Source organism: Palaemon carinicauda, unplaced genomic scaffold (assembly GCF_036898095.1).
Source record: "Palaemon carinicauda isolate YSFRI2023 unplaced genomic scaffold, ASM3689809v2 scaffold608, whole genome shotgun sequence".
Classification (NCBI taxonomy): Eukaryota; Metazoa; Arthropoda; class Malacostraca; order Decapoda; family Palaemonidae; genus Palaemon; species Palaemon carinicauda.
The window spans coordinates 2,501-12,188 of record NW_027171881.1 but is presented as its reverse complement, the minus strand read 5'-3'; the positions used below and the strand labels follow the sequence as shown (position 1 = coordinate 12,188).

Sequence of the window (9,688 nt, the reverse complement as noted above, 5' to 3'; positions counted from 1 at the left end):
CAAGAGGCAAATTGACAACTCATTGAACTCTTAAACACCATTTTCTATGCTGTATCTGAGAAACCTTCAAATAAAATAAAACTGAATCAATACTTTTATTCTTTGAATACACCCTTTTTTTCTTTGAATACACCCTTTTATTTGGTGGTTTTGAAATGAAATTTTTTGGTATTTTGTGGTTTTGAAATGAAAGTTTGAAAAATCAATTTTACTTTTATTTTTCACATTGAAAAGACTTGAACATGGGAATACAGAGCTGACAGGAAAAATATAATAAGCCAAAAGTGAAAAGACTTGAACATGGGAATACAGAGCTGACAGGAAAAATATAATAAGCCAAAAGAAGCCAAAAGTAAAAGTCTAAAATGAATAAAGGCAAAAATGAATAAAGGCAAAAAAGATTTAGGGCAAATAAAATTATTCAAGGCAACACTTCAAACACGGAAATACAAAGTTGACTGGCAAAAAAATTAAGACTTGCTTTTTAAGACTTTTGCTTGACTTGAACATTGTGTATTTAAAGTTAACAGGCAAATTTTATACATAATGGAAAACTTCACTGCCAGAAAACTGCCCAAGCAGCAGCCAAAAAAAAAAAAATTAAAAACTTCACTGCCAGAAAACTGAAGCAGCAGCCAAAAAAAAAAAAATTAAAATACATTTCTTTATATATACAAAACGTTTACGAAGAGTGTCTATATACAAAACGTTTACGAAGAGTGTCCAGAAACTGCGTTATATAAGCCCTGGATTACCGGCTGACTTTTTTTTTATATGGGGGGGGTGCGGCGCTCCGAGTCTTGATGGCTCACAGGACTGCCACTCTCTCCTCTTGTGGGCTCGCAGGACTGCCACTCTCTCCTCTTGATGGCTCGCAGGACTGGCGCCTCTCCTCTTGATGGCTCGCAGGACTGGCGCTCCTCCTCTTGATGGCTCGCAGGACTGCCACTCTCTCCTCTTGATCGCTCACCAGGACTGCCACTCTCTCCTCTTGATGGCTCACAGGACTGGCGCTTTCTCCTCTTGTGGGCTCACAGAACTGGCGCTCTCCTCTTGTGGGCTCACAGAACTGGCGCTCTCTCCTCTTGATGGCTCACAGGACTGCCACTCTCTCCTCTTGTGGGCTTACAGAACTTCCACTCTCTCCTCTTGATGGCTCACAGGACTGCCACTCTCTCCTCTTGATGGCTCACAGGACTGCCACTCTCTCCTCTTGATGGCTCACAGGATTGCCACTCTCTCCTCTTGATGGCTCACAGGACTGCCACTCTCTCCTCTTGATGGCTCACAGGACTGCCACTCTCTCCTCTTGATGGCTCACAGGACTGCCACTCTCTCCTCTTGATGGCTCACAGAACTGCCACTCTCTCCTCTTGATGGCTCGCAGGACTGGCACGCACACTGCTATCGAAGCCCATTCCTGTGAATGATAAAATCTGAATTAGTATTGTCGTATATTTCATGTGTAACATGTTTTACATTAAAGAATTCCTGACTGATGAAATTTTACTAGAGACTAAGACAAAATATCCCTTCTTTCTCCGTTCAATTCACTGACACGTCATGACCATAACTACGAAATTTGAAATGAAAGACTTTGATAGGAGTTTCACACTCAAGTCCAAATTGGTGATATCCGACGGACTCAAGTCCGTCCATGTAACTCAATTGGACTTTGGTACTAACCAATCAAGTCTTCATTTTCCTTTTCATGACTATAATTATTTACTTATACAATGCATTACGAAATAAAACTAAGCAAAAATTTTAACGCTAACTCCTCAGACAATATACCATGATCAGTTAGGTAACTTCTGAGTTACGATTCAATTATTTCACTAAAATAAACCCTGATTAGTAAAGCAAATTCTGAGAGCTTTGAGTCCATTATTTCCATAAAATTAACCCTGATCGGTATGTCAAATTCTGAGAGCTTTGAGTCCATTATTTCCATAAAATTAACCCTGATTGGTATGTCAAATTCTGAGAGCTTTGAGTCCATTATTTCCCTAAAATAAACCCTGATCATTAAGGTAAATTCTGAGACCTTTGAGTCAATTATTTTCCTAAAATTAACCCAGATCAGTAAGGTCATTTTAAATTCTGAGAGCTTCAAGTCATTTATTTCCTTAAAATAAACCCTGATTAGCATGTCAAATTCTGAGAGCTTCGAGTCAAACAATTATTTCCTAAAACTAGATATAAAACAATTTTGAAAGAGAAAAAATGGTAATCTCGTTGAAATTGAATAAGGAACAAATTACCACATATAAACAAACAATAAAACAAAGAAGGAGAATCAATGGAAGATTAACATATAAATTTTGACTTAATGAAAGAAAAAAATACTGGCATCAAGATAATTAATTTAGATAAGGGACTTAGAAGAGTGCAGAGAGGAGAGAACAAAATATGGATATGAATATAGAGGTGGAATGAAGAGACATTGGACATGAAGAGAGAGGGGGGAACAAAATATTGGACCTGGAGGAGAGACAAATACAAACATATATGGCAATAAACATACTGCTTTTTTGAGTGAAATTGTCAAGTTTCAATTACTTCTAGAGAAAAAACGCTTGAGAGAATGATGAAACCCTATTTTTAATATGAGGGATAGAAAGTAAGTAAAAAAACCTATTTGAATTGGAGAGAGAGAGAGAGAGAGAGAGAGGAGAGAGAGAGAGAGAGAGAGAGAGAGAGAGAGAGAGAGAGAGATATTCCCCTATCCAAACTACTGTCAAACATTACCAATAAAGTTTTTTTTTATATTCGTAATTTCAAAAACTCGAAAGACAACTTTTCAGACATACAACAAAGAGCTAAACAGTTGCAAGAGAGAGTACGTTCCTATCCCCATATAGAATCATAACCTATAATGACCCTACTGTCAAAATCATATTAATAACCCTGCCCCTAAAAATATAATAAAATTACCACAACCTTTGAAATCAAACATCGTATTACCCTGCCCTCAAAATCAACAGAATTATTTAGCCTTGCCAATCCTGATTGACTGACATTAGGAGTTATTAATTCAAAATGCCCAACGCCTATATAATTCTAATAAAAACAGTAATGAATAAACAATTGTTTCGAATCCCAACAACAATAGAGGAACAAAAATTCGCATATAATTACCAACCAAAAGTCTACCCGCATTGAAATTGTGTTCTTTAAGGTACTGGAATCGAAGACTGTGTTGAATTTCATAAACAGAACGTAAGGATTGAGAGACACAGGGTCATCCAGAGAGGCGAGTCAAAGAATATAGTTAACTAGATTAACCTTGCTTAGGAAATCCTTGCATTTTTTGAGGCGCTAATATCAAAAGGCTTTGAATGCCAGGTAGTGAAGGCATTCACTTTGAGCTAATGGTAACCCCATGATAATTACAAGAGTTCACATTGAAACTATTCAGGAGTATCGTAAGCGTGGCTACAATTATCAATAACAAGTGGCCATCTTGATAAATATCACGATACAAAATCGAGATGATAAATGACAAGGCACAAACCACTATTGTAAAGACAGGAATCCCTGAGAGAGAGAGAGAGAGAGAGAGAGAGAGAGAGAGAGAGAGAGAGAGAGAGAGAGAGAAGAGAGAGAGAGAGAGAGAGAGGGGAGAGAGAGAGAGGGGAGAGGAGAGAAGGAGAGAGAGAGAGAGAGAGGGGAGAGAGAAGGAGAGAGAGAGAGAGAGAGGGGTGAGAGAGAGAGAGAGGGGAGGAGAGAGAGAAGGAGAGAGAGAGAGAGAGAGAGGGGGAGAGAGAGAGAAGGAGAGAGGAGAGAGAGAGAGAGAGAGAGAGAGAGGAGAGAAGAGGAGAGAGAGAGAGAGAGAGAGAGAGAGAGAGATCAAGGGTGATATTCAGTACACACCTGCCAAAGCTTCCAAACTTCACAGTTAATCAACAAAGAACTTTGCTAAACACAGTCAACTTGAAATATTTTCAGTAACCAAGAGACAGAGAGAGAGAGAGGAGAGAGAGAGAGGAGAGAGAGAGAGAGAGAGAGAGAGAGAGAGAGATCCAAGGGTGACTTTCAGTACACACCTGCCAAAGATTCAAAACTTCAAACTTGCAGCGAATGTTTTCATGTTGAAAAGGCTGACAAGTCTTTCTATGGTTTATATATAAAAAATATATGTTTTAATGTTGTTATTGTTTTTAAAGCAATCTTATTTCAATTGTTTCAATACTTCTCATATCGTTTATTTATTTCCTTATTTCCTTTCCTCGCTGGACTTTTTCCCTGTTGAAGCACATGTGCTTATAGCATATTGCTTTTCCAACTTGGGTTTTAGCTCAGCTAGTAGTGATAATAATAATAATAAATAATATTAATAAACAATAATAAAAAATAAATAATCAATAATAAATAATAAATAATCAATAATAATAATAATAATAATAATAATAATAATAATAATAATAATAATAATAATAATAATAATAATAATAATAATAATAACAATAATAACAGTGCAAAGATCTGTGACCAATGCCTACAGTACACTGCGCGAGTTCCAATGACAGCAGTAATTTTTGTATTCCCAATAGCAGTAGTGATTCTGTAAAAGCAGTTCATAACTAAAACCAACAGAGAGAGAGGAGAGAGAGAGAGAGAGGAGAGAGAGAGGAGAGAGAGAGAGAGAGAGAGAGAGAGAGAGAGAGAGAGAGAGAGCAAATTACAACGGGTCCCCTGCCCTATCAAACGCACCATACCCATCAATGGTGTCTGTCTGTAACTCACAACAATAAAAAAAAAAAAACATTCACCCTAATTAGGTTTTAAATTGCGGCGTGCCATTACAAGATTAAATAAGCAAATTTCGTATCCTTTAATCGTCCTTACAAAAGAGAGAGAGAGAGAGAGAGAGAGAGAGAGAGAGAGAGAGAGAGAGAGAGAGAGAGAGAATCTACATTAAATGCTTAAAAGGCCTTCGATTTTCAGTATTAAAGTCTAAACATACATAACATTTCGTTTAGTAAAATGTATGCATAAACTGGAGTCATAGCCATCTAGTATTTTGCTGTGAATATATAAAATAATTGACTAATATAAAATGCTAATTATATCTTTTGACAGATAGCCAGAGGAAATCCCTAGTTTGGTCTAGTTTTCTGTTTCGCCAGAAGGTAGTTCGAGGGAAGAGGTCAGTTCAAGCTAGAAGGGGACAAGAGAGACACAAGCAGCAGAAAAGGAATGCTGCTTGGAACTTGCCAGTAACCTTATGGAGTGTTTGGGTGTTAATTTGTGATCAGTGTACTCTGTTGTTTATATCTAAATACATCTAAAATTTGACAGTTAAAATGCCCGATTGTGAAACTGACAGTAGATAATCTAACATTCATTTGAGTATTTTATAATTGGTTTTGCTTTATTCACATTGTAACCAAAATCTGTATGAAGGGATATCTATTTCTATTCACATTTAAAACTGCAAAGAAATCGATAAATATATTAATTGAAATGGTTTATTGTGTTTTGTAACCTTACTGGCAGTGTAATCAAAGTTGTTCTAAAACTAATATGGAAAATTTTAGATTTTCTTATAACACGGACCGAACTTTATCAATAAATTATAACTAAAAAATGACTTGAGAAAACTCTATATGGTTTTTTTAAACATTTGGTTTTATTTTAACCCATTAAATTTCTCCATTGTGTTAGAAAAATACAAACGAAACTGGTGGTATTAAGAAATGAGAAAAAAAAAATGTTACCAAAAATGTCAATAGTAGAAAAGTAACTGCAAATTTTTCAGAGTAGAAAAGTGTGTGGCAAATAAATTAACTACAAACTTTCAAATTGGAAAAATGTGTAACTACACAAACTTTCAAAGTAGAAAAGTATATAACTACAAAACTATGAATAACCACAAAACTCTTGAAAAATAAACCTCAACACTAATTATGATAAAAAATAAAATGGGCTGGTAAATGGAGTGTGTTCCTAAAATCGAGACAAATTTTATTATAACAGAATTAAATGTACCTAAACATATTTGTAATATTGTAAAGTAAAATAATATGCATGTACACTGGTATTTATTTTAGAGAAATGTATTGGTCTGTCTACCCAAACGCTTTGACTTCTATAACTAATTAGATTTTCGTGTCAGGGAACCGGCAGGAATTCCAGAGTGACTAGTTTTTGGACAAGATGAAAGGGGTAAGGGTGGGGGGAGGAGGTTTAGTCAGAAGGTTGTAAGGTAGTAAGGTTGAAAGGTTATAAGGTAGTAAGTCAGTCAGTCAGTCAGTCAGTCAGTCAGTCAGGGGTTGTAAGTCCCTGAGGAAACAGGTAGTTTAAGAGAACACTAGTGTGAGGTCTGCCAGTGCTTTTCAAGAATTTTACTTGTGTCCATTGTATTTTTTTTTTATTAGGAATTACCATTAATATAATATAAAAAAAAAAGTTGTCCTGCATATAATGGATAATATGAACAAAATGTCTATTTTCCTTCCTGTGCATTATAACGTATACAAATCAAGCATTGCATTATTAAGAATCAAATTAACCTCGTTAAAACAGCTTCGTATTCCCCAACTAATTGCTGTTAAACACCTACGGAATTTTCATCAGGATCCAATAAAAAAAAAAAAAAAAATTTCCCAGAATCTCACAAAAAACTAAACCACACAAAAACTATATATAGCAGACCTCAATACAAAGATTTCAGGATCCTAAATGTTACCCAACAATGCCAAAAATAGGGAGAAGTGAACTTGAACTATGAGAAACTACAAAAGAAATCTTAAGTCATGAAGTAATGATAAAAAATAGGGGGAAACTTATCGAGCAAGTAAACTTTTCAGGATTAAATATTAACAGGAAAAAAACACTTAAACAAGAAAAAAAATAGGAGAGAATAGAATTAATGCTATTTAAAGGGTTGCGTTATCATTTACTTTGAATTCCTTCAATTAGTAACTTGCTAAAGCGTTTGAAGTTTTATTGATTTGAAATGTGTATTTTCTATTACTATTATTATTTTTATCATTACTTGCTAGGCCTAAAACCGTAGTTGGAAAAGCAGGCTGCTATAAGCTCAGGGGCTCCAACAGGGATATAGCCCAGTGAGGAAAGGAAACGAGGAAAAAATGAAATATTCTAGGAACACATAGAGGAATAGAAATTGTTTTTTCCATATTTTTAAGAGATTTTTCAATAAGCTCATTGCAACATGTCCATTTCAACGTGCCAAAAACAAAAAACGAAAATACATTTACAGGCCCCAATGAATCGGCTAAATTCTTACGGATTAATGCCGTCATAAATTTATGAGATAAAAAATGTATTAAATCTTGTTGATAAAAATCTTAGAAATGAAAAACCTATAATAAATCATATTGAATATTATCTATTAAACCTCTGCTGCTTACAACATTAAAATCTTAAAAAACAGAAAACTCAAAATCGGATAAAGTTTTCTGACCAAAACATCCACAAAATACATTCTGAATAGCAAAGCCAAACTCACTGCATGGGAGATATTAACGTGAACACATTAGAGAGAGAGAGAGAGAGAGAGAGAGAGAGAGAGAGAGAGAGGGGCTTTCTTTATACATATTAGTTTAAGCATAATATACAAAATAACGTAACAATTAAGAAACGCATCTTTATTCGTACGACAACTTCGCTCAAAGAGGAAAACTCATTTTTTCTAAGTATTGAAAACCATGGGGCAATTTTTTATGACCTACTAAGAAATCTTACTAAAATCAAGGACAATGAAAATCTCTTTTAATAAACAGACAGGACAATCTCGATCCTACTACAACCAACATACAAAACTAAGCAATTTAGTTAACTGGTAGAGTCAGTAATGTCACAACCGAAAATTCAGGCTACACTTTCTTTGTCTTGCAAGGCTAAAAAATGCTACATATATTAAAGTGGACTATAGACTACAATAGGAAAAGAATGGCCCTGCATGTCACATCTTGAAATAGACCTCAATATAAGAGGATCTATAGAGTATATTTTTGTACAGGTGGAATTTTTCTATAGATGAGAACTTATTAAGGGGGTGAAAGATGGTAAAAAAAAAAAAAATCTTGTTAAAGGTCTGATACACTCCTACGTCAAACTGGAATACCCTAAGAAATACAGAGAAATTACGAGGAATATGTCGAGAGAGAGAGAGAGAGAGAGAGAGAGAGAGAGAGAGGGGGGGGGGGTTTAGTCCATAACTGCCTTCAAATGCCCCTATATACGCGCAAAACCAAACTATAATAAATTATCCCCAACATTTTTCAAACGACAATCAAGTTTCCCAAGCACCTCGCTCCTAAAGTTATTTAAATAGTTGCTATCAATGACTCAGGATTCGAAAATTGACATAAAAAAAAGATATCGTATCCTAAGTAAATACTTACGTTTTTAGGAGTCTCTTCTTAACAACTGCTACGACCAAACTGCTTCAGTACCATGGTTTGTCTGAAAAATAAAATCAAGCTGTTACAACGACATAGTAAATGGGTAAATTGATTTCATTATTAAATAAAATGCAAATGTAATCGACCTAGTATCTTATATAAGCCCTACTAGTGTACACTAAGCCAACATCGAATTTTAATATCAATATAACAATTACTGCATGTTAGTTTGCTTTCGCCAAAATCGAAGATAATTGCCCTACAGGACAAAAGAAAATTTCAATACACCTGGGAAGACTGGAAAAAGTCAATTCCAGTAAAACAGAATAATTAAAATTCACTTGGGAAGCTTAAACGAATTTTCCCCTGAAGAGCTGGCCAGCAAATTCCTTTTTCTGACTGAGCCTAATAAGTTAACCACCCAGATAGGGTTTATAATTCTAATAGCATAATTATATCATGAATCATTCTAATTAATCAATAAATCAGTAATTAAAGATCAAATGAACCAATAATACATAAATCAATTCCTTGTATTGATACAATAAGACCAAATAATTCAATAGAATTAGTGTAATACAGTACAGAGGAGCAAAGAGATTTTCACAATTTAAAAAGTAAAAAAAATAGAAATTAACAAAACCTTTCAACTCGTTTTAACCAAGAAGCTTTCTTGCTTGAGGGTACAACTCGGCACACCTACTCTTATCTAATTTATCTTCCTCTTGTTTTGTTAAAGTTTTTATAGTTTATATAGGAAATATTCGTTTAGGTGTTGTTGCTCTTCTTAAAATATTTTATTTTCCCTGTTTCCTTTCCTCACTGGGCTATTTTTCCCTGTTGGACCCGTTGGGTTCATAGCATCCAGCTTTTCCACGTAGGGTTGTAGCTTAGCTATTAATAATAATAATAAAAAAGGTCAATTTTCGTGAGCCCTTAGCAAAACCATCAACTCACCTGTCACACCTTAATGAGAGGTTGATACTTCGACCTTGTGACTATCCGAGGACTTCATATGGTGTCTATGGCCTCATAGAATAGGTTACGAAGCTTCACTGACCTTATACAAACACACACAGCAATCCTTTCAGCCTGGACATACCTTAAGGTTTGTACATTGCCAGGATCAACAAAGCTGTACTAGTCAGGGACACCTATACTGGGTTGGTTTGCTCAGCCATCATACAAAATCTCCTACCATCACTAAGCCGTCGTGATGATATAAACTGGCCAAACCCCAGATATGAATAGAGACATGTCCGAAGCCTTTGTCCGGCAGTGGACTAGAAACGTTGCATTATATATATATA

The 9,688-nt window shown here is 35.2% G+C and overlaps 1 long non-coding RNA gene across 1 annotated transcript; it reads right to left on the bottom strand.

Moving 5' to 3' along the window:
- Positions 1-1,275: 1,275 nt before the first annotated feature.
- On the bottom strand, positions 1,276-8,445 carry LOC137637262 (uncharacterized). The gene is made up of 2 exons (XR_011043502.1): positions 8,379-8,445; positions 1,276-1,420 (listed from the first exon to the last, which is right to left on the bottom strand). It is a non-coding gene; the product is annotated as an uncharacterized lncRNA (long non-coding RNA).
- Positions 8,446-9,688: the final 1,243 nt, after the last annotated feature.